This window comes from Pseudorca crassidens, chromosome 9 (genome assembly GCF_039906515.1).
Source record: "Pseudorca crassidens isolate mPseCra1 chromosome 9, mPseCra1.hap1, whole genome shotgun sequence".
Taxonomy (NCBI): domain Eukaryota; kingdom Metazoa; phylum Chordata; class Mammalia; order Artiodactyla; family Delphinidae; genus Pseudorca; species Pseudorca crassidens.
Window position 1 is genome coordinate 59860918 of NC_090304.1, and position 22054 is coordinate 59882971.

Consider the following 22054-nt stretch of genomic DNA (forward strand, 5'->3'; position numbering starts at 1 on the left):
TGACTAAAATTTTAATTCTCAGAAATAAAGGCAGAAGTCAATTAGGCAGTGATCAATGGTGGCATTTAGAAGTAATTTCATATATGCCAGCAACTGCTCAATGTTTGTTCCTACACTTTAATTCATTTACTTTTCACAAACCCCTGAGAGTTAGGTTTTATTAACTGATTCACTGAATAAGATCAAACTGAGGTATAGAAAAGTAAATAATTACTTTAATTTTATAAATAAGTGGCATTGGGGCTGTTTTAGGCCTCTAGAAGCCCTAAGCATTAAAATTAGTGTTCTGTTCCTTCATATATATTTTTTCTTAAATAAAAATAATATGAAACTATACTATATATGTAAGAAAATCAACTAATATTCTGACTTTTCCCATAACCAATTTCTTTCTGGAATAACAGACATAATTTCCTAAAAGAATAATAATGTTGCTGGTGCCCAAGCGTGTCCTTAGCATGCCTGTCTATTAGGTAATACAGTACCTAATGGCAAAGCTAGACTGCAACAAGGGCCATGCTTTTTCAATACATGATTCTTTAATATTGAGTGGGACTTGGAGTTTGTAGTAATGATGTCACAGTGTGTGAAGGGGGCATTCATGAAAACCAAATGTTAGAAAAGCTAAGAGTGGCTGCTTACCATAAGAAATATTCTTTATGTTGGATAAGTAGAGGCATTTGCTCCTTTTGAACATGTATGGAGGACTTCCAACGTGCAAGATATTGTGATAGACTCCAGGGACACAGAAATGAGTGAGATGTGGAATTCACATAAGATTGAAAAAGGATTACAGGCAAAGAGAAAATGACAAGGCAATGCTATGCACTATGAAAAAATAAGGAGAGATAATGGTACCTAATCCAGATAAACGTGGTATTCAAAGAATACTTCCAAGAAGTGATGATGCTTGAGCAAGGCTTAAAGGAAAAAGTGGAGCCTAAGGAGGAACATATACCATAGGTTCAGAGGCAGGAGACCATGGCCTTGGGAGAAAATATGGGCAACTTCCTATGGTAGAAACATGGCTGCTCATGGGAAAGTCATTGGATATAAACCTGAAAGACAACACAACCCAGACCAGAGACAGACTGTTGCAATGACATGTCATTGAGGGCATTTTAAATGAAAAGGTCGCATGATCTAATTTATACTATAGAAATTTGAATCCACCGCCAGCTTAGTTCAGATTCTAAAAGTTCTCAGAAGACTTCATAGCAATTGTGTTTTTCTCACAGTGTGACATTATTCTTGTATCTTCTTCCCATGATGTTTAGACTTGAAACATCTTAGAAATAAATAGGTACATAGTCTTTCTGAGTGAGTCCTAGAGCGCTGTTCAGAGGAAGTGTGTGGGTGTGTAATGAGACCAAGTTGCCAATAAAGATGCGCATATTCTATAGTCAAGTAGCTGTGTGGGCAGGCTACAGACATAAAACAGATGTCCTCGAGCTCTGGTGCACACAGGGCTGAGGAGTCCAGCTGAGATCCCATCCTTTGTAAGGAAGGTGATGGTTTTGTAATAAACCTGTGTGGAACTAAATAAATCAATCAATGCTACTTGCTCTGATTTACCATCCAATGTACTTTAAATTAACTAGAAAGGAAAAAAAGAGACAAAAAGGAAACAGTGAAAAGACATTAAGGAACATCTTACCTATACTGTGTTTTATGGAAAAGTTATAATATTCAATAAGGATATCAAGTTCTATCACAGTGTTCCACATTTTCCTTTGATCAAACATACTTTATATTTGTTAGATCATCTATTTAACAGTTAGGACAACCCAAACTCTGGATAGAAGAAGTGCAAGTATGTTTAAGTAACCTAGGATTATGACAAAATAGACTTAATTTTCTCAAAACCTGTGACACACTTTTGGTTAATTATCAAACTTAATTTAAAAATGCAATGATATTTTCTAAATCATAAAGCAAAACACTCATTAGCATTTTAGTGTTTTTATCCATCTTAAGGTGATACCATTATCTCTGTGGGATAAAGTTGAAAAATAAAATAGCTTAATCTTCCGCATTCTTTCCTTTGACTAATGTTAGGAGGACCCAAGATAAAAAGAGACAGATGCCCTTCTGCATTGAGGAGCTATCCTCGCTCTAAACTAGAAAAAAGGGGAAAAAAAAAAAGTATTATCCACACCCTTTTTTACAGATGAGAAAACTGAGATTCTAAGAGATTAAATAATTGTCCATAGCTTATGGCCAGATCAATTGGGAAACATCCATGCATTGGTCTAACTGCCTGCAAAAGTTGCAAACTTTCCATTATCCAGCTCAGCTTGTGCAAATGTTTCAAGAAGAGTTCTCCCTGACTTGACCAAATCCTGGATGCTTTATTTTTCTCTTTCTATCTAGGAAAATGCAGAACTATTTGTCTCCTCCCCATATAGATTTACATATTTAAGCAGAATCCCTGCATCTTTTTTGACTCACTTATAGTTTGTTTTTCCTTTTTGTGCCAGAGCAAGGGCTAGTTTACTGAAAGATAAATAGGAACACACTTGTCCTTGCATAGTTCTATGTCTGCTTAAAAACATCTTATCTTTTGGCATGACACACTAATCATTTTTCAGTCCTCTGACTGATACTGATATTCACACAGTGTCTTGCTTGACTGAAGGTAGGAAGGCCCAGATAGAAAAAACATCTTTGAAAAAAACAACAAAAAATTAATTCCTAAACTGATTGTCCTTCTGCCAAGTAAAGCCCACCTGTGGACAATGATTTTGTACATTAACCAGACATCAGGGCTGTTGGAGAAAAATACACGCTATTGCGTTGAAAACTGAATATTCTTAGTGAAACTAATCAGTTTCAGCAGCTCATGACAATGACTTTAACAATAAGAGAGGAGCTCTGGTGAGGACAACGGATGATAAAAATCAATCTGAAAAGATGTTCAACATCACTAATTATTAGAGAAATGCAAATCAAAACTACAATCACCTCACACCGGTCAGAATGGGCATCATCAAAAAATCTGCAAACCATAAATGCTGGAGAGGGTGTGGACAAAAGGGAACCCTCTTACATTGCTGGTGGGAATGTAAATTGATATAGCCACTATGGAGAACAGTACGGAGGTTCCTTAAAAAACTAAAAATAGAACTACCATATGACCCAGCAATCCCACTACTGGGCATATAACTAGAGAAAACCATAATTCAAAAAGGTACATGCCCCTCAATGTCCATTGCAGCACTATTTACAATAGACAGGTCATGGAAGCAACTTAAATGTCCATCAACAAAGGAATGAATAAAGAAGATGTGGTACCTATATACAATGGAATATTGCTCAGCCATAAAAAGAAAGGAAATTGAGTTATTTGCAGAGATGTGGATGGACCTAGAGACTGTCATACAGAGTGAAGTAAGTCAGAAAGAGTAAAACAAATGTCATATATTAACGCATATATGTGGAATCTAGAAAAATGGTATAGATGAACCTATCTGCAAAGCAGAAACAGAGACACAGACATAGAGAACAAATGTATGGATACCAAGGAGGAAAGGGGGTGAGATGGATTGGGAGATTGGGATTGACATATATACACTACTATGTATATATAAAATAGATAACTAATGAAAACCAACTGTAGAGCACAGGGAACCCTACTCAGTGCTCTGTGGTGACCTAAATGGGAAGGAAATCCAAGGAAGAGGGGATATATGTACACATGTGGCTGATTCACTTTGCTGTACAGCAGAAACTAACACACCATTGTAAAGCAACTATACTCCAATCAAAAATTTAAAAAAATCAATCCGGAGGCATATCATTGGAATGCATTATTAAGCAACTAAACTAAAAAGAAAATTACCTAAGAAAACATTTGTAAAAATTAGCAATGAAAGAGTTGGTAAAGGCTTATTTAATTATAATATTTAAAAGTGAAGAAATGCACATTCTGTTCAAATGTAATTACAAAAAAGTAAATAGCTAATTGTTATTTATTTGAATGTGCATTTCCTATCTGATAAAAGTAATGTTCCACAGACTATCCTATCAGAAACATTGCTCTAATGGAAGAGAACACTGGACTAGGTACAGACATACCTTGTTTTATGGCGTTTAACTTTATTTTGCTTCACAGATATTGCGTTTCTTGCAAATTGGAGGTTTGTGGCAACTCTGCATTGACAAAACCTATTGGTGCCATTTTTTTCCAACAGCATTTGCTCACTTGAGTTTCTGTGTCACATTTTGCTAATTCTCTCAATATCTCAAACTTTTCCACTGTTCTTATATTTGTTATGGTGATCTGTGATCAGTGATCTTTGATGTTACTTTTGTAATTGTTTTTGGTAACCAGGAAGCACACCCATATAAAATGGCGAACCTAATCAATAATTATTGTGTGTATCCCAATTGCTCATCCCCTCATCTCTTTACCTCTCCTTGGGTCTCCCTATTCCCTGAGACATAACAATATTGAAATTAGCCCACTTAATAATACTACAATGGCCTCTAAGTGTTGAAGTAAAAGGAAGGGTCACATGTCTCTCACTTTAAATCAAAAGCTAAAAATGATTAAGCTTAGGGAAGAAGGCATGTCCAAAGCTGAGATAGGCTGATAGCTAGGCATCTTGTGCCAAGCAATTAGCCAAGTTGTTAATGCAAAGGAAAAGTTCTCAAAGGAAATGAAAAGTGCTACTCCAGTGAACACATGGATGATAAGAAAGCAAAACATCCGTATTGCTGACAAGGAGAAAGTTTTAGAGGTCTGGATAGAAGATTAAACAAGCCACAACATTCCCTTAAGCCAAAGTCTAATCCAGAGCAAGGTCCTAACTCTCTTCAATTCTGTGAAGGCTGAGAGAGGTGAGGAAGCTGAAGAAGAAAAGTTTGAAGCTAGCAGAGGTTGGTTCATGAAATTTAATGAAAGAAGCTGTCTCTATACATAATATCGAAGTGCAAGGTGAAGCAACAAGTACTGATGTAGAAGCTGCAGCAAGTTATCCAGAAGATCTAGCTAAGATAATTAATGAAGGTGGCTCCACCAAACAACAGATTTGCAATGTAGACAAAACCACCTTATATTGAAAGAAGATGTCATCTAGGACTCTCATAGCTAGAGAGGAGAAGTCAATGCCTGGCTTCAAAGTCTCAAAGGACAGACTGACTCTCTTGTTAGGGGGTAATGCAGGTGGTGACTTTATGTTGAAGGCAGTGCTCATTTACCATTCTGAAAATCCTAGGGCCCTTAAGAATTACACTAAATCTACTCTGCCTGTATGCTATAAATGGAAAAGCAAAGCCTGGATGGCAGCACATATGTCTACAACATGATTAACTGAATATTTTAAGCCCACTATTGAGACTTATTGCTCAAAAAGAGAAGATTCCTTTCAAAATAGTAGTTTATTTACAATATACCTGGCCATCCAAGGGCTCCAATGGAAATGTACAATGAGATTAATGTTGTTTTCATGTCTGCTAACACAACATCTATTCTGCAGCCCATGGATCAAGGAGTAATTTCAACTTTCAAGACTTATTATTTAAGAAATACATTTTGCAAGGCTACAGCTACAAAACCACAGTGATCCTTCTAATGGAACTGGGGAAAGTAAGTTGAAAACCTTCTGGAAAGTCTTCACCATTCTCAATACCATGAAGAATGTTAGTGATTCAAGGGAAAAGGTTAAAACATCAACATCAATAGAAGTTTGGAAGAAGTTGATTCCAGCCCTCATGGATGACTTTGAGGGGTTCAAGACTTCAGTGGAGGAAGTAACTGCAGATGTGGCAGACATAGCAAGAGAACTAGAATTAGAAGTGGAGCCTGAAGCTATGACTGAGTTGCTGCAATCTCGCGATAAAACTTGAAAGGATAAGGAGTTGCCGAGAGATGAGCAAAGAAAGTGGTTTCTTGAGATGGAAGAATCGACTCCTGGTGAAGATGATGTGAAGACTGTTGAAACAACAACAAAGGATTTAGAACATTACAGAAACTTAGCTGACAAAGCAGTGACAGGGTTTGAGAGGATTGACGCCAATTTTGAAAGAAGTTCTACTGTGGGTAAAATGCTATCAAAGGGCATTGCATGCTACAGAGAAATCATTTGCAAACGGGAGAGTCAATCAATGTGCAAACTTCATTGTTGTCTTATTTTAAGAAATTGTCACAGTCACCCTGACCTTCAGCAACCACCACCCTGATCGGTCAACAGCCATCAACATCCAGGCAACACCCTCCACCAGCAAAAATATTAGGATGCTCTAAAGCCACAAATGATGGTTAATATTTTTAGCAATAAAGTGTTTTTAATTAAGATATTTACTTTTTTTTAGACAAAATGCCATTGCACACTTAATAGACTACAGTATACATAACATAACTTTTATATGCATTGGGAAACCAAAAAATCCATGTGACTCACGTTATTGCCACATTCCCTTTATTGTGGTGGTCTGGAAATAAACCCACGATATCTTTGAGGTATGCCTGTATTGTACCATAACAATATTTTGGGCTTCACTTGGTACTAACCTGCTCTGTAAATGTGTACTGCCACTACCTGGCCCTAGTAAGGGAGTTGACCTAGAGGAGTGGTTCTTAAAGTGTGGCTCCAGACCACTATCATTATCCTCATTTGAGAACTTGTTAAAAATGCAAATTACTGGACCCCACTTAAACCCACTGAATTAGGAAATTTGGGAGCAGGACTGGGCAATCTATACTTGAACAAGACCACTATGTGTATGTGATGCACACTAAAACTTGAGAACCATTGAACTAGATTCTCTGTAAAGTGTCCTTAACATGAATATTCTCTGGTTACACAAGTTATTTTCCAAAATAGCTTAATTCCTGGACCTCTAGCTTCAGGTACCTATGTAGCTCCAAAGACTTCAACCAGAACACTGACATGTGAGAAAGTATTAGGAGCCAAATATTAAGAAGTTGTATATATTAGAGGAGATATTAAGACTTTAGACTTACATTGCTTGGAAGGCATAAAAATGAGAGACCTAGTCTCACAAAAAATTCAAAGGTTAAAAATATAACATTATCAAAGTAATGGAATTAATCACAGACTTAAGATATTCGGATATTAGAGCTAGGAAGAATCTTATCAATTAATTTATTCCAACTGTTTCATTTTGTTGATAAGAAATCTGAAGCACAGATAAGAGAAATAAATGGTCTCAAGAGTCAGCTTGTGAGAAGGTAAAAACATTCTGAATCTTCATGTAGTAGGTGATATAAAAATATTTGTTGAACTGTATCAAATGCATTTATTAAATGGAGGTAAGGCAAACTAGTTTCTATATGTACATGACTCTGTGGTCTTCATTGAGCAATTTGGATATAGCTTTAAAACATTCATGGAAGAATCCATTTACTATGTCACTGCCTAGAGACATTTTTGGAACTTCTAGGATTAACTTTCAACTTAAAATTATCTGGAAATGAGTCATTGTTGATCTATTCCATCGTATCTTGATTTCTCATCATACCATGAAGCAGAAAGTTGGTCTCAAATCTTTATACACGGCTGAATCTTATGTAACCTTAGCTACAGCTGACAGCAGATCTGGCCTCATGCCTGAAAACAATACAAAATGAAACAACAAAAACATAGTTTTCCAATGATTACTATATATAGCTCAATTTAATTTCTCATAAAAATGTTACTGAAAGGGCTTCCCTGGTGGCACAGTGGTTGAGAATCTGCCTGCCAATGCAGGGGACATGGGTTCGAGTCCTGATCTGGGAGGATCCCACATGGCGCGGAGCAACTAGGCCCGTGAGCCCCAACTACTGAGCCTGCGTGTCTGGAGGCTGTGCTCCACAACAAAAGAGGCCGCAATAGCGAGAGGCCTGTGCACTGCGATGAAGAGTGGCCCCCGCTTGCTGCAACTAGAGAAAGCCCTCGCACAGACACGAAGACCCAACACAGACAAAAATAAATAAATAAATAAATAAAAATTAAAAAAAAAATGTTACTGAAAGAGATGACACAGTTAATCTGTATCTATTTGGTATGGTGGTGAAATATGATTTAAAAATAAATTGTATTTTTAAATGTTTAGTCATTGAGGTGAACAGCATGCTTAGATGCTATATGATTTAATAAGGCCAAATAGCTTTTTCTAATGTCGGTTTTTAAAAAAATCATTCAATATACATTTTTCACTTAGGATGAGCCTGGTCAAGGTGCCACACCTTGAGAATATGAAGATGAGTAAGACAATATCTATGTCTCAAGGAGTTCATAGTCCAAGACATCAGGAAAAAATAGTCTTATCATTGAAATAAAACTACTTTTTTAAACCTAAGTATATACAGAATTCATCAATTCATTTTAGTGACCAAGTCTATGATAATTTAATTCAGAATTTCTAAGGTAACATAAATTATGAATAGTTGTAGCATCACTGGATATTTAAGCAAATCATAATTAGGATCCAGGACCAATTAATGTTTGGATATTTCTGATATTTCAGGTAGACAATTAATTATATTAATGTACTATTTCATTTCTTTTTTACAGCAAACTTATGACATAAATATTATCTGTATTTTGAAGGTAAGGAAATGGTAAACCAGGAACTTTTACTAACTTTTTAAAGCCACACATCTAGTCAATGAGGGATCCAGGATTCTCAGCCAGGTCAAATTCTGAGTGAAAAGTTTTTTTCTACTCAATGAGACTATTTTGTTTTTTAGGGCAAAAGAGATAAATAGATGAATGGTGAGGAAAGGAAAATGAGAGAGAATGTGGAGATGAAATCCTTCATATATAGGGGAAAGCAAGTTATTTAGTCAATTTGATAACCCAGTAAATATGTGACATCACCAAATTAAATAAAGTAGATGTCACCAAATTTCCAAGGAACAGGAATTTTAGCCAATCTAGGAAGTAAAAAATGGACTATTTTTTATTCTCTTCTATTACTTTTGCAGCCTCATTCTAGCCATCTAGAATACATTATATTTTTATATTACTTTAATTTTAATAATTGTTTAAAAAATTATGCCGCAGAGAACAGGATAGCCATGGGAAGTAGTGAGCCCCACTATCCACAGAACCAATTTTCAGACTCTGAATAAAGTTGGAATGTTATTAGTTATATAATAATAATAGTTGGAATTACTATTTAAAAAGGGTAGCATAATTTATCACTTGCACACACTGGCACTGAGTAACCATAATGATGAATTTTGTAACACCTCCTTGGAGGAGTCTTACTCTTTGTCAGTTCGAAATTATTCTTCCTTTAAAGTCCCTTTCCCTATAGAGAATCCCTAGGAGCATACATAGAGAATCACAACTGTACCCATAGAAAGAATAATAACCTTTTATTCTTTCCAGTAAGATGAAATCCAATTATTTTTAATTGCAGGAAGATGATACATTTTGGATACATCTCTGCCATCCTTGCAATTAATGTTGCCACAGTCCATTATTGCTTTGAGATACCTTTGAGCACTATGTCCCTCTCTGGCTTAAAAATTCACTAAACCGCTTTTATTATGGGATAGAATTTCTCTGCATTTTGGCACTTGCCCACCTCTTGCAATACCATACCCTTGCTCATATTCATCTTTGTTGTGTATTTATCCTCTACCTATTCTCAAAAACAAAACAAGACCAAAAAAACAAACAAAACAAAACAAAAAAACCTATTTGTTCACATATCTCCATAAATGTTGCATTGGTCCTAGGGCCTGGAACACTCTTCACACACACTTTTGACCTTGTGAATTTCTCCATCAAAACCAAGGTCAATAGTTGCAACTTTTGTGCAACCTTCTTCCAGCAGAACAGATACTTACTGCCATAGTATCTTAGTTAGTTCTAAGACCCGCCACATTTTTTCCAAGTATTTTGTCACTTGTTCAAGCTCCTGAGTTTAGGGACCATGCTGTAGTCTTCTCTATAGCCCTAGCATCCCTTGCAGAATTGGAAAACACACGTCTATGTCATGTGCTCTACAGAATAAAGAATTATATAAAACACAATGGGAAATAAGAAAACACAAAACTCTGGAAGTTATGAGATGTTTTTTAAATTATTGAGATGAAAACAGAAGAAAATTATCCTAACACTTAGAAAGTACTTACTATGTGTCAAGCACCACTCTAAGTGCTTTATATACCCATGTGGACCCATTTAATCTGGAAGACACTATTGTCCCATTTTTACAAATCAGGAAACTGACCCACACACAGAGGTCAGGTAACTTAAAGATCACCCAGTTGGAACATAGAAACATGATATGAACCACATTTTTGAAATCAAACACCACACTCCACTACCTCTCATGGGCCCTAGGAAAAAAGGTCTAGGGGTAGTTTAGAAGTATGCATTCACTTAGCTGCACTTGCTATAGTATAAGCTAAAAAATTGTGTGCTGGGGACAGATCAAAGGATAAAGGAAAATCTAGATTCTGGCTAAATATCTCACCAATTATCAATGAAGCTGAGGTTTCCTGGTTAGAATTTCTGTGACCTTTTCATAACTTCCCAGGGTCTCAATTTCCTCACCTCTGAAAGGGAAATAATCATAGACCTCATCTCCTGGGATTGGTGTGAAGATGAAAATAGACAACACTCATGAAATGTTAAACACAGAACCCACCATAAAAAGGTAAAGTTGAAACCAAACAACCAAAAACACTGGCCCTCCCTCTGTTGATTTCTGCCTGCACTGACACATTTGACTGGTCAGGAGTTCACATGGCAAACCATGGTGACAGAGGAGAGATGCAGTGAACTGGAAAGAAAATGGAAGGTGAGGCATTGTGCTTTTTATTCTTACAGGAATTTTTTAAAGAAAAAGTAACTTGAGTATCAAGATTGTGTGAGGCAGTCCTACGTGTTCCTTGTAGACTCTCTACATTACCTCTCTCGAGGCTGTCTTTCAGATGTCGTATTAGCTCAGTGCTTCACATCTTGTGACTCAGGATGTGTGTGAGCACTTTATTCTGACCATCTGTAATACATCTGAATTCTGACCCTGATCTCAACTTCTTCTGTGCCTGCAGGGAAAACAATTCACGTACTGAGTTCTGAATCACAATCTTAGTTTCATTCTCTAAACTTCGGTTTTGCTTTTTTTTTTTTTTAAACTCTCACTATTTTATTTAATGTTTTTTTCTCTACAAAAGCTTAGCCAAGCAAGAGCTTTAAATTACGCACAACCTAGAGACACGAAAATGAAAGGAAGCGAAAGACATTTCCCTGACACACTCACCCTCTGCTCCTATGAAATAGGCCTTATGTGGGAATCATGCAGAACCGTTTGTGCCTTTTCTCTTTGCCTTCCCTAAATAAAGGCTCCTAATTATGATTCTCTTATAATTTTAGGGGAAACAAATATGTCGGTGGCCACCAAAGTCAGGGTATCAGTGGCCTTTCAACGTTCCCTGAAGAGTGTATTTAATATTAGCCAAATTTACCATACCCTTCCCACAGTTTACGAAAACATGTTAAGCTGATGGTTTTACTATGTTGCTTTGAGTTGTATTTTCCGAGAAGGAAATCCTGATACTAGGAGACAGATTTAGAGAAAACTGTTTTTACACAGGCAAAATAATATTCAAGCTCTTAGTCTATGTAACAGTTACTCATACTCCCTTGATACGTCCCTACCACATTCTCAGTCTTCCCTCCCTACAGCAAACTGAAAGTACAACTGAAAACAAATCAAATATTTATCAACCTAAAGAAGATTTCCTCACCTGTCCCCAAGGAATAGCCACAGGGAGAAATGAAATAATATAATTTTTAGAAACTACTCAATCTACTGGTATTGACCATAAAATTCACCTGCTGTATGTAATTTTTATATTTCTGGAATCCTGTCATTCATAACGTGTTCCTTGGCTGCTTTTTTTTAAACAAATCCAAATACCAGCTACCTCTCACTCAGATGATTTTACTTAAAAAAAAAAAACTCACAAAAATGTTAACTTTTTCCTATTGGCAATATATTGTGATTTTTATTTTTTTGTGAACGATTATGATTTCACCTTTTAACACTTGTTTTTCTGACTAATTCTGATTATGTCTCAAGATGTCTTTGTAAATGCACTCCCGAATGCAAAATGTCAGAGGCAAATAGGAGTTAAGTTTTGAACTTACGCTCTAAGAATGTTACAATGTCCCCAAATTTGCATAAAATAATATTACATTCATCAAACAAAGTATTCATATCAAGGCTTCCTAAAGCTATTTATTCCTTGGTCTTGACTTACTGTCAGAGCAAATGCTTGAAGAACTTATGATAGATGGCATAAGTCCAGGTTTTTAGTACTCATGCAGATCTAGGGATTAAAAAAACATTTAAATAGATAAAATTACCTACGTAAATTTTTTCATCAAGGCTAAAATCTAGACTGCACTGAAATCTCTAAAAAGCTAAAAATAATTTTTTAAAAGCTACTTTAGGCATGTTTATAATATAAACAAGTATATGGAAGGATGAGTTAACTTCCTTTGGCCAATGATGTAATTTTCAATAAAAACTGATAGAAACCAAATTACCCAACACATTTTTGATTTCAAGGAAAAAGAAAGTATCCATTCATACCATAAACAGTAACACAATTGTAGTGCAGCCTGGATATAAACCAGCGGTCCCCAACCTTTTTGGCACCAGGGAATGGTTTCGTGGAAGACAATTTTTCCACAGACAGTGGGTGGGGGATGGTTCAGTGGGTAATGCGGGCAATGGTTCGGGAGGTGATGCCAGTGACTGGGAGCGATGGGGAGCGGCAGATGAAGCTTTGCTTGCTCGTCCACCGCTTACCTCGTTCTGTGTGGCCTGGTTCCTAACAGGCCGTGGACCCCTACTGGTCTGTGGCCCGGGGGTTGGGGACCCCTGATAAACACCAATAAGATGTAGAGATGTAGTTACAGAACACATATTAAGCATGGTGCTCATCAGATGTGACAATAAAACCCTCTTGGTAATTATTCAAAAATCTCAGAGAACAAGAGAGTCTCCTGAAGACTGATGATGAGGAGAAGTGAATTTGTAAGTTTACCACCAACCCTACAACAAAATTCTATAATGGATTATTATGCAGAGTTTGTAAAGATTCCAAAAAAGAGGTAGTGAGCATTAGAAGCCTACATGGGTTTATAAGAAATTGTGTGAACAAAACTTTTTTTTCAGATCACCTTACCTAGGAGTTATTTTAAGAGATAGTAATTTCAGTAATGATTTGACAAAGTCTCAATTGACACAGATCCTTACTAACAGAATGAATGCATGCAGAATAGAGGATGCATTGTTAGATAGCTTTGTAGTTTAAGCACTGACAACAATTAACATGAATTATTGCTTCACTGCCAAACTAGAGGGAGACTCCCAGCAGGCTGTTGAATTCCACCCTGTTCAACATCATAGATAAAAATGCAGATGACATAGAAGACTCACTTATTAAGTTCACTGCTGACACAGGGCAGAGTGGCTAAGCTAATTAGTTTGGATCACTGATTCAAGGTTTAAAAAGATATCATCAGGAAAGATCTAATAAGGTATAATTTAGTTAATTTTTTTAAAGTGCCTACTATGTGCAAGGCACAGTGGAACACACAAAAGCCTCTCTCAATGTTTGCCAATCTTTCATGATTGTGATTATACAAATTACTAGATAAAAATACTAATTCTCGTACACCATTCTGAAACCCTAAATGAGAAAAATTTCCATGGGCAGTTACTGGAAAGCTACTATTTTTTAAAAGCATGTCAGGTAATTTTTATCATTGTAAAGATTTTTGGTAACACTGATCTATGTGAAACAGCTGTTAACCTCAAGAAATTTGCAGAAGGGAAGAGACATAACCTATAGAACACTTGTGAAAGTTTTGTATGCATTAAATGGCTGTACACAGGAGAAAGTTATTCTTATTCTTCTCTAAATTATAAGGCAGAAAATATAGAAAGGACTCTAAATGTTGAAAAGTGATTTTTCTCAGGGATGTTAACAAAGGCAAAATTGCAATTGTTACTTAAATCTTTGTGGTTTGTTTGTTTGTTTTACCTCCATATCTATTTTAAAGGTAAATGAGAGTGGTTGATGTACCACTTTAGGTGTTTTAATCTTTAGGTTCTTTTAATCTTCATCTCAGTAGTTTTTCTTTTTTTACCTAAATCTGTGGTTGAAGGATACACTCATCTGTTGAACAAAAACCAAAAGAAAGGGTAGTCCAGAAGATCTGAGACACGTCGGTCGCACATTTACTACAAATGTGAAATCTGTGGTGAGCATAAGAAAACCTGGATAAGGAGCCCAGGTGGTCAATGAGATCAGATAGAATGATGTGAAATTCTCATCCCTGTGCACAAGATAACTCTCTTCTGGAGTCTTAAAATGGAGACACACCCAAACTTGTGGGTCTGTAAACTGGTATGGCATTTCCTGTTCTCCTTGCTGATTAACTTTATTTCTCAAGACCTGAGCTAAAGGCTTGGTACTTCCTTAGGTACCCTATATTGTCCATGAATCAAGGACGATATCAGTTTACCATTTAGCAGGCGTGACTGAGCCTGCTAAGAGAGCTGTTAACACAAAATCCCCTACCCCTGGAGTCAAGACTGTTATTTGGATTCACCAAGCAACTATTTTCTACCCAATCCCTGTAAAGCAAAAGCCCAAGAATGTGAAGTAGCATTGGGCATATTATTTTCAATTTTATATTGGAAATATTGCTTTTACATTGTTGATACATTCAAAGAGAATAATAAGGGATGCAGAAAACAGTGATAATAGTGGAGGACCAAATTTTTAAAAGTAGTCATTTTGAGGAACAAAATGGATTGGAAATTTTTCGGCCTAAAATTAAGGAAGACCATGAGTTTAGGATATAGTCACTGTTGCTGGGTATTTGAAAAGAAAATAGGAAAAATGATCTGACAGTCTTTTTAGCCACAGTTATAATACAGTTGAGTTGTCCTAAATGACAGATTTTATTTAGAATTATTAAGCACTTTCTTATTACTTGAGTTCTCAGTATGACAATTTACAGTCACTTTAAGAATGCTGCATACGCATTTAAGAATGCATTTTGGATCACTGAATAGATAGAAGAGTGGGATGGTTTTCTAAATTATTGTTACTAATTAAATAATAATAATACTAGTAAATATTATTATAAAAGCAAATACATAAACCTATTCATAAATAAACATTACCTTGGAAAACCAGCCTAGAGAAGAAGAGAGTTTACATTGCCACACCTGCTCATTCACAGCTTCAACTGACACAGTAGGAATATAATAAGTTTCCTTTAAAGTCAGGAGTAAACAGAACAATATGTTCTCTGAAAAGTGTGCAGGCCGCCTGCCCCTGAGGGCATATACTGGAAGGCAGCAGCACTGAGATGTCCTCAGTCTCTGAAGCAAGTGAGGAAGGTCCAAAAATAGCTTACTGCTAAAACAGGTTGATTTTTTTAACCTGGTGTGATTTATGCAGAGAATCTGTAAAATATTCCAGTTCATCAAAAGTCTAATTTGCATACATTTAAAGGACATTGTGGAAAATAATTAACCAAATGCATCACAATGCAGAGAGTGAATGTTGACTGAGGATTTTTAGATCTTTAAATGGAAAACTAGGAGGTTAAATAAGTATATTGGATTGGTAGGAGAAAATAGAAAAAAGGAAAGAAGAAAGGAGGGAGGGATGGGAGATAAATGGGAGGGAGGGAGAGAGACAGAGAGAGAGAGTGAGTGTTGGGATGGGGGGTGAGGGGAGTTGCTTTCATTGCAATGCTTCATATCCTAAAGTCATGTGAAATAAAGGGTTCTTTATTCCTTTTTTCCCTATGTTTTATGCGTGAATACTCGTGTTGCTTACTATCCATCATCTTGAAATATATTAAAATGATTACAGTACTGTCTGCATGTAGTAACCCACATCACCGAGTTCTAGTTTAGAGACAAGGAGAGGAATGTTGGGTTGAGAAAAATCACACAAATTCCAATCAAGATTGCACTTCCCACAACTGATGCACACGGGAAAAGCCTCAAATGAAAAGTCATAGATAAATCACAAACTTTTAAGTAATTTTCAGGAACACCTAACTTAGTGGAAATTTTCTAAAGGCTGGAATATTCAAGGTTATTACCTGTTATATTGAAACTATTTTAATGTGCTCTTTGTATTTCCTCACAATGACTTAGGAGTTGGCCCCTGATGAATAGAACAATTTTATTCTACCTCATTCTACTTTAAGAACAATAAATGGAATAAGATAAATGAATTTAAGTCTCAAACAAGTGGAGCATTACATAACTTCTTGAAATTAAATCAGGAATCATTCATTTATGTTTGTATTCTTATTTCAAGCTATAGGTAACTTCCTTGGAAGGAAAACTTTCACAACGATGTCTTTCTGCTATTTGTGTTAAAAGAATGCACACAGAGACTTATTAGTTTATTTTGGCTGAGTGCCCCAATAAGTGAGTGAGTCGAAGAACAGCATGGATAAGACGGGGGCTGCCTAGGAGACTGGATTTAAGACCTAGAAAGCAAATTGACACCCTTGATCGCAGCCAGGATGTTCTCTAAATAGCGCCATTGCTAAATTGTGATTGAAAGATTTAGCCCAATTACCTGCCATTGGACTTCTCAAATTTGTTTTTCTTTTTGCTCAGAGTAAAATGCAATTAGAACAAATTCTGGTTTAACAAGATCTCCCCCACCTACTCCCAATTCTTCTAAACTGAAAATAATCACCTAGAATAATCATGTTATTTATTTGCACAGTACCTTCACACTTCTGTATGTATTTGGAGAATTCCATTTCACAAAGGCATACCCTCAGTCACAACCTTTCCAAAGAGTTGTTTCCATCCAACATATAAGCCTCCTATACTAATGCAAGTCCTGATCTGAAGTACAGAGAGAGCTAATCTGAAAAGGAATAAGGAAATAAGGCATGGGCTGTTGTAGACTTGACAACTGATTAGCTAAGTCAGTCTTAAAAAGTAGAAAATGAAGCCTAATAACCCTATTTTGATATAAAACAAAGGCATACATTGATGTGTGTATGTATACATTTTTCCCTTATCCTCTTCATATATTTATTTTCAAAGATATAAGAATATTTTCTCAAGCATAAACATGTAGATATATTAACCTATTTTTATATACAAGCTATTCAAAATGCAGTGTAAATACCCTGGGGAAACATGTCATTTTACTTCTTTCTTTATAAAGTATTTCCTTTATTGAAGTATCTTGATACTTTAATATGTATAACGTATGTATAAAATATGTATTAGTAAAGACATGAAAAACAACAAACATATTTTTTAAATATATGCATACAAGAAGTAAAATTTGAGGTAAAAGAGATAGGTCATATCAGGTTATGAAGCATAAAGTGAAGAAATTTGTATTGTAACCAAGCAATTGATTTGAAAGCAGAAAATACCATTAAAGGAAGTTTTCACAAAACCAACACACTTTTGCAATATAACAGAATTAGCCATGCCCCGTCCATCAACTTGGAAGGCTCCGCTAAGAATATCAAAATTACTTTTCGTCACCACTAGGTGGCTCACTCTCTATATTTATGCCTGAGTAGAGATGTCTCCGTGGTCCCAGAGATTGGAGGCAATGAGATTCTCACCAGAGAGAACAGAAAGGAGAAAAAAGGATCCCTTCAAAGCAAAATTAAAGTCTTGACAAGGTAATTTCTGTGCTAGTCCCCATCAACTCTCATGAGAATTGTCTTTACAGAGACAGGGTAATTAGAAGAGTTGTCCTTAGACTAGAGACATTTAGAAAGCCAGATGGAAACTTAATAACTATTCTACATCCATGTCCAAACATCCTCATATACTTTTCAAATACACTCATAATATGAGAAAGATACCCAGTGTGAAAAAGGAGTGAGAGAGAGAAAGGAAAGTACCACTTTAAAATTAAAAAAACAATCACAGTATTTTTGATTGTATTTGGAATTTGAGCAGAAGAAAAGTTAAGAATTAGGGAAATAAAAATAAGCCAACAAAGATGGGAAATTTAAAATGGAGAGGAAATTCACTTTCCTAGGTTTGCAAGATGGCTCTTTGCAATCAATTTCTCCACCAAACTGCATTTTAGCAGAGAGAATATAATAGGACAGTAGCCACAGAAGCTTGTAACACCATCCAACGTATTGCTATAAAAAGCTTTACCATCTGGATCCTAATTCTCTTCAATATTGAAACTGTAGAGCATTTTCTTCTCTTCATTCTAATTTACAGCTATCACTCAGTGCAGCCCTGAAGGGTGCATACAATATGCCATTGTTAGAGCTAGTGTATAATCCAAGGCAATTTGGGGAAAATCAACTTGTGAGTATAACTACATGGCTTTCTCTCTATTCAGCACCTGTTTGCATTTCATGAAAGCTTATGTTTTGCTTGTATTTTTTTCCTTCTCTTCCTTTTACCTTGGTCAGCATAGGTCTGCAAAGTCATCATGCATGTTTGGAAATGCCTGTGAACGGCACTACCAACCTTACCCCACTGACTGCTGAGAATTGAAATGTATGGGATATGACAGTACTGAACATTAACCCACTTCTTTGAATTAATCTATACTGTTCATCTGGGCTTTACTTTTAAAAATTCCCCAAGACACTAATTCACCAAGCTATCCAGGAAAGACTGTCAGATATAGAGGAGGAAAAAAAAGTGTTTTAAAATTAAGAAGGCTGGTGACCAGGAGCCAACAGTGACGGAGGATCATCACCTCTGGCTTCAAATAAAGTGAAATTGATTCCCTCTCAGCAAAGACAGCTCTGAATGGTGATCCATAATGTGCAAGCAACTGGCTAACCCTTTACCTGCTTCACAAATCTACATGAGAAAGAAGGTGGCCTGAGGGAAACCAAGAATGAAAAAAGTAGCTCAACAACTGAATTAAATTACCTTTCACCTCCTCAGAAGGCCTGGTTAAGATCACATCTTTGGATCTCTCACGTTGCTTGCTGAATTGGGCATCATTGGCAAAAGAAAAACAAAAAGAGAGTGTTCTCTCCCCCACTCCAAGATTCCATTCCAAGTACACACCACCCACCTGACATGAAAAAAGAAAAAAAGAATTATGTGCCCTTAGCCCCCTTGCTGCTTCTGATCTCCTGACTTTACTAGGAGTAATATCAATACCTTGGGTTGAGCCATCAGCTGCCACAAGCAACATGGAAAAAGTAATATGAGCAGGTTTATCCCAAGTTTGAATATGAATCCAAGTGTGAAGTAGCAAAAAGTAAAATTGTGCTTTCTTGGTGTGTTTGTTGCTAGATAGCAGACATAGAATCTATTTTGCCAAATAACTTTAAGAGTAGCCAGTGTAAAAACCATAGATATGGGAGCCAAAAGCAATGACAGAAAATATATGTTAAATATTTGTCAAGGACTGAAAATCTCTATTGAGAACTTCAGAGGGATCAGCTGCATTACACATTAATGACAAGTGAAGGAGGCCACTCTTCTTTCTTTCCTCTACCTTCCAAAGAGGCAGCAGATAGCCTCACACACGTTATTTTGGGGTGTGTGTGTGTGTTTTGTCTGGTTGGTTTTTGTGTGTGTGTGATTTTCTTTTTTTCTCAAAGGGTCCTTATTGTTATCAGAGGAGACAGTATCTGGCTGTCCAAGCTTGAAAATTCCTGAGCCCATGGATTATCTTTACTTTCAAGCATAACTCCTATATCTGCCTAAAATCGTGCCATGCTCCCACATAAGAAGCGAGGTCATCCACATCAAGACAGACATGACATCAAGACATGCGGTAGCTTAGAGGCACTTCCCAGAAGGGTAATGAAAAAAAGACACTAACTTTTACAAGTGCAGCAGAATGCAAAGCTGGCCTGTAAAAACAGTCACAAAAACCCACATCCTCTGATTAATTTGCTGCTTATACACAAACTCCTTTAAAAGCTCACTTTTGAACTCAATGAAAACTCAGAGATACTGTGAGCCTGACATATAGGATGCCTGTCTCCTAAAAAACATTTTCCTTATGATTATTTCAATTCAGATGCCCAAATGATAGCTATTATTCTCTCAAAACTTCCTGTGGGATGATATGCATGGAACAGTTACAATAAAGATTAAGGGATGGAGATGATAAAATGTTGAAAATTTTCTCTATTAAATTTTTTTATTTAGAATTTTGGCTAACAAAACAAGTCAAGAAATGTTAGGGGCAATAACATGCAGATTAACATCACTAAGGTAAGGATACTCAAATCAAGAAACCATACTTTTGTTTGGAGTTTTATGATGATAGATCCGTTAGCTAAGAATGCGATCCTAGAACCTAGCTCATTTTAGAAGAAATCCCCTCCAGCGAATTCTTTACCTTGTCAAATAATTAATTTACCCACCTTATCACAACAGACAGACTTATCTCAATGCAAAACTTCCCTACTTCAAAGCCACATTATACTGATATGTATAAGAGCTCAGAAAGATGAAAAGATATTTGCTTCCTGGCTTTCTCTCACAAATACAGCAATTTGCATGAATATCAAACTTCTGTGATTCAGCAACTTTCACTCCTGTCTACATCACTGAATGTTAAATGCTGAGGAAGAGTTTGAATCACTTGTCTTTTATTTTTGAAGACAGGTATGTTTTTCACCGCTGGAGAAGAAAATATTTAAAGGTCTTTAAATTACACACCCAGAGTTGCATAACAATTGTCAACCAACTCAAAAGCTGAGAAATGCACACGTGCTCAATGTAGAAGCCGAGTTCCATATTTGCAAAAGATTTGTGAAGGTGGGGAGAGAGTAGAGTTACCAACTGCATCTAAACTTTAATCAGAAAAATCATTCCTTAACTATCAAGACCTTATTGTGCTGCTTCCCATAGTGAAAAAGTCTTTGTTAAAGTAAATGCTGTGATTGAGAAGGTTTTCCCTTACCTAAAAACAAGAAATTGCAAGCGCCTACCTGAAAGCGGATGGTGAGGTCACAGGCACCACGTTAGGAGAAAGCGACTAGGAAGCGCTCTCAGCACGGAGGAGCATCTTCCTCGGGCTGCCTGGCTTTTGAAAGAGGATGCCCTCTTGCCAGGGGCTGGGGAAGCAGCGGGGAAGAAGTAGCTGTCTGCGTCTGCCACTAGCTGTGACAGCAGCGTGTCACTGGGTCCCTCAGAAACTGGGCTCCAGCGCTCCTCCAACAAATCAGCCAGTGGCCGCTGGTCGCTCAGCCTAGGATTCTGGGACTGCAGTTACTAACGCCGCCGCCTCACTTGAGGGGAAAGCGCTGCGCTCTGTGTGTGTGTGTTTGTGTGTGTGTGCGCGCGCGCGCGTGCGCGCGTATACGTGTGTGTGTGTGTGTGTGTGTGTGTGCACTAACTGCCAGCTTCAGCCTGAGCTGATGTGTTCTGCATACTTAAAATGCTCGTGCAGGAAGCAGGCTCCTCTATCGGGACCCCATCCTCCCCGCTGAAGAATCAGTCCACTGACCTTGCTGCTGGGGATGCTGGCTGAACAACTCACTCTAGTATTAACAATCAATCTAATAAAGGAGATGGGATCAAGCCTGAGATAGAGACAAGTGCTTTCCTCATAAGCAATGAAATTAATAAACAACAACAAAAATAGATATCTCTACTCAACATTTTATATTTATAATTGATTTTTTTCCCTTTAAGCTCCCATGTCTTGAGCATAAAGTCTAACGGATGAGTCCCTAAGTTAAAAAACTTTTTTAAAAAAAGCAAAAACAAAACAAACAAACAAAAAACTTTCCACGTTATTTTCCTAAGCAGGGTAGGCTCTTACCTAGAAGGCAATTCAGAACATTTATCCCGTAGAAATCTATCAGATGCAGACTTGGATTTATAACAATCAAATTATGATGGTTTAAACTAATGAAGTACTTTCAAAATCAGGGCTTCCATGTCACAAGTGTAAATGTTTGGGACTAGAGGCAGAATCCAACTCAGGTTTTTCTTAATCATTAATCCAATGCCAAGTATGAGGAAAGCCCTGTGCTGTGAGTGAATTATTGAAGTGCACATGAAAATGCTTTGTAAGCTATAAAGGGTTAACCATAAATTACGG

At 36.7% G+C, this 22054-nt stretch overlaps 1 long non-coding RNA gene across 1 annotated transcript in view; it reads right to left on the reverse strand.

The window, feature by feature from the left end:
* The window catches only part of LOC137231336 (uncharacterized), a 1125320-nt gene extending 1104154 nt beyond the window's left edge, over positions 1 to 21166 (reverse strand). The window contains exon 1 of the long non-coding RNA XR_010946462.1: positions 20937 to 21166. This is a non-coding gene — a long non-coding RNA (uncharacterized lncRNA). The remainder of the gene's footprint in view (positions 1 to 20936) is intronic.
* Positions 21167 to 22054: the final 888 nt, after the last annotated feature.